The sequence below is a fragment of the Trachymyrmex septentrionalis genome, unplaced genomic scaffold (assembly GCF_001594115.1).
Source record: "Trachymyrmex septentrionalis isolate Tsep2-gDNA-1 unplaced genomic scaffold, Tsep1.0 scaffold83, whole genome shotgun sequence".
NCBI classification, from domain to species: Eukaryota; Metazoa; Arthropoda; class Insecta; order Hymenoptera; family Formicidae; genus Trachymyrmex; species Trachymyrmex septentrionalis.
In genome coordinates, this window is record NW_017306018.1 from 131,080 (window position 1) to 135,041 (window position 3,962).

General features: G+C 28.2%; 1 protein-coding gene across 3 annotated transcripts in view; it reads left to right on the forward strand.

Annotated features, from left to right (window-relative positions):
* The window catches only part of LOC108755070 (potassium voltage-gated channel protein Shal), a 98,884-nt gene that overhangs the window by 88,148 nt on the left and 6,774 nt on the right, over positions 1-3,962 (forward strand). The gene's annotated exons all lie outside the window — the stretch shown is intronic.

The window sequence follows — 3,962 nt, forward strand, 5'->3', positions numbered from 1 at the left end:
ACACACAGACACACACACAGACACACACACAGACACACACACAGAGAGAGAGAGAGAGAGAGAAGCGTGCGATCCAGACACTTGATGTATCAAGTGTCTGGATCGCGCGCTTCTCTGTCATGAAAAATATATCAGGATTCCCTCAGCAAATCCCATCCTTTGCTCGATAATGCTTTTAAGAGCGATCAATCTCTGGATTGGCTTCCTCGGTGTCCGCTTTCATCCTCGAAAAAAAACCTCTCTATTTGCTACGCTCATTTAGAGGCTCTTGCATCTCTTGGAGATTCGTCGATAGGGCTGTGCATATATTCTATTTACAATTAGCGTGCAATTTGCTTCTTGTTATGGATGTATGGCTGTCTTGCTTTTAAGAAGACAAAGTTTTTAGATGGATGCATTGAAGGGCATGCTTGCGAGCCGATAATTTTCCTGCGCTAATTGAAGCAACTTTTTATTATTTACGTATTTATAGATATATGTATAAATATGTTTAAACTTTTATTCTTTTTTATATCTTTTAAATAATATATCGACAATTTGTATATTTTATTTATTATTATATACATAGATACATTTTTATTTAATAAACTTGATTGATTTTATTCTTAATTCATAAATTATGTAAGTTACAAAAAATTGATCTTAAACTCTTGCGTTTAAAAACATTTACTACTTTATTATTAATTTACAGATATACTTAATAAAAATGTGATGGAAACGTGAATTAATTATTGTAATTTTCTTGGACCGCCCTTGAAATAGCTTGTGTATTTTTTTATATACTAACTGACGATTAATCTTTTTCTTTTTTGTCTTCTTTTATTGAATCTTTATTATGCTCGCAAAACTAAAAAAAATTTTTTACGAGATAGTATTTATTCGAGAAAGTTGATCAGGACCGAATTTATACATTCTATTCCTTGCCAGAGGAGCAGAAATTCTAAGAAATTCTTTTTTAGCTATTGTGCAATTTGTTATTTGTTTTTAATAATTATAGTTTTCTGTAAATAAATACAAATTAAAATATTATGATTGTTTAGCTAAAATATAAGAAAGATTATATTATATTAACTGTCTCAAAAAAAACATGAGACAAGTAGATTTATGAATGAGCAATTTACATATTAAAACTTTAAATAGCAATACAAAGTGGAAAATCTTAAACTAAATTTAAAAATATTTTCTTGTGTAACTTAAAAGTATTATAATTATATAATTACATTATAATTATTAAAAATAAATAGAATTTATTTGTGCAAATTATGCTTGAGTTATCAGAAAACACAATATTATCTCGACAGCAAGTTATATGTAATGATAAGATCTAGCCATGTATTTATACATGAGCCGGCGAGTAAATAGTATATACAAAATATACACATGTACTTATAATGCTTAAGATAACAATAAAGTTGATTTGTATCTGAAGATAATTAATGGCGATTAAGATATTAATATATGTATAATTTATGTACATATAAATTATACATATATATATTTATATATATTTATTTATTAATAATATGAGGATGACTCAAATATGAACGAGATTTTTTTGTGTGAGTATAAATCAACGTTGATAGATATTTACACAGTACAATTATGCTTGTACACGTTCATAATTATGGCCTGGTGGCGATTGTTAATATATTGTAGTTGTCACAATGTCTGAATCTTTTAAAAGTGCAAGTCTCTTCTCCAAATATGTACTCAGTTTATTTAAAATTTTGATGGTTAATATTTTCATTTACAAAGAACTTAATCAATGCATTGACAACGGCAATACTATTTGTTCGAACATTTCAACGACTTCAAAAACAACTACTACGAGGAGGACGTGAGCAGACCCTAACATTCAGTGCCAACACGTCTATTAACACATTTATTTGTATTTACACAAAAAAAGCTTATTCATATTTGAACTACTCTCATATAATTAAATATATTGTTTATAACATCCGCCAAAATTTAAATATTGAGCAAAGGTAGAGACATGTTTTTTTCATAAAATATTCTTATAAATAGAAATTTTGATTTCATACACAATATATATGGTAAAAAAAATGTATAAAATATATGGATAAAAAATACATGGAAAAGTACACTCGTTGTAGTTATTAATTCAAACAAATATCTAAGAGCTATCATACCATTCGTTTTTGATAGAATGGATATTTTAGCATCGAAATTTAGGACGCTTCACTATTCTTCTGAAGCACGTCAAATTTCGCTAATCTGATCTTGGTATGAAAATTGACGACAAGGATTAACGCTATAATGCGCCGACTTGCACTTTTTTTTTTACAACATAACGCCTCATCACTCTGTTATCTCTGCGGTTTCGCACCCTGTGACCTACAACACTCTTGTTGCTCTTCTCCTTTTGTTTAAACTTGGAGCACAAAACATGCACGAATTGCTCGTGCGAGAAGAGTCGTGAAGGAAAAATTGCGCTGTTCTTTCCAAGATATTCCGGAATATTTTCCGCTATCTATTTCGTTGGTTTTCTCATTGTTTTTGTGAAATTTGTCTGCTTGGATTAGATTTTCCCGTTTACAATTTGCAACGAAAAACGAAGAAGTACATTGGAAGCGCAAAATATTGCTACATTCTTCCAAACTATTTTTCAAACACTTCTTTAAATTTGTTAAATTGTTACTTCTTGTTCTCAAAAGTATACATCAATTTTCTGAAACTAGGACAACTTTAATCATTTTGTGATTTCAAAATAACAAGACAGATATCTTCCGTAAATTATTCTATCATTGTTTATAAACGCTTTTATAATGTTCTTTGATGTATGATAAATTGAAATCAATTTTACTTAATTAAAATTTTATTGGTATAATATTTTTTTAAATTAAATAAAAGAATCAAATTTTATTCTTTTTTCCTATTTTTTAAGTTTAAATTATAAAAATTATATTTGACATTTTTATATAAAAAGAATTAAGTTTAAATTGATCGAAGCAATAAATACAGTTGCGCACAAAATCTGAAACAATTCATTTACGTAACGTTACCTGTTTTCTATATTTGTTTTTAAATTACAAATTAATGTGAATAATCTCAGTTTCGAGATATTGATATTTTCTCAAATAGCTGAATTTAAACTTGGTTACGTTATTGCTCTCTCTTTATATTTTTTTTAGTTAAATACAAACAGGTAAAAAATTCAGACAACAGAAGTTAAGGTATAAAGAGCTATAAAAAGAACATATACAATAGACGTAGGATAGGCCGTTAGTTTCCTTCGCTTCTCCTTTCTTTTCTTTTCTGCAATTTCATGATTGTCTTTCGAGGAGATTTAAAGACGTCGATGATTGAAATAGAAGTTTCTTGTGTTTCTTTTGAGATTTTACAGAAATGTATCTTTTGCTGAGCGCTCGTTTTTTTTCTTTATTATATTTCTGCGACACACTTTACACGTGCTACAAAAATTATAGATTAATAAACTGATAGCTAAATAATTGTGAAGTATCAAATAACTCGTAGCAAATAAAACGAGATTTAAATAGATCATCTAGCCCTTATTTGCAGATCAGGATGTTTTATGCAAAATATAATTAGATGTTACGAAAATGACTATCAGAGACAAAGGTTGCGCATTTATTTCAGCCGGATTTACTATCGCTCGCTCACAGCCGTAGCACGTTAACCGAATCCTCGTAAATGTCTACTAAATTCCACATAAACCTACCAGCGCGTCAATACAGCGAATAAATTTAACCGTAAAAACAGCCTTTACGGCTATATATCGTCTAAATCGAATGCGTTTAAAGACGTAAAGTTTTGCTTAAATTTTCAAAGTTTATCGTACGCATTCACTTAATTAAATCATCAAGTCGTCTTTTATCTTTTTTCCGACAAAATAACAAATATTAAATTATAAATATTCTTTTATTTTAATTATAAATATATTATATATATATATATATATATATATATATATATATATATAA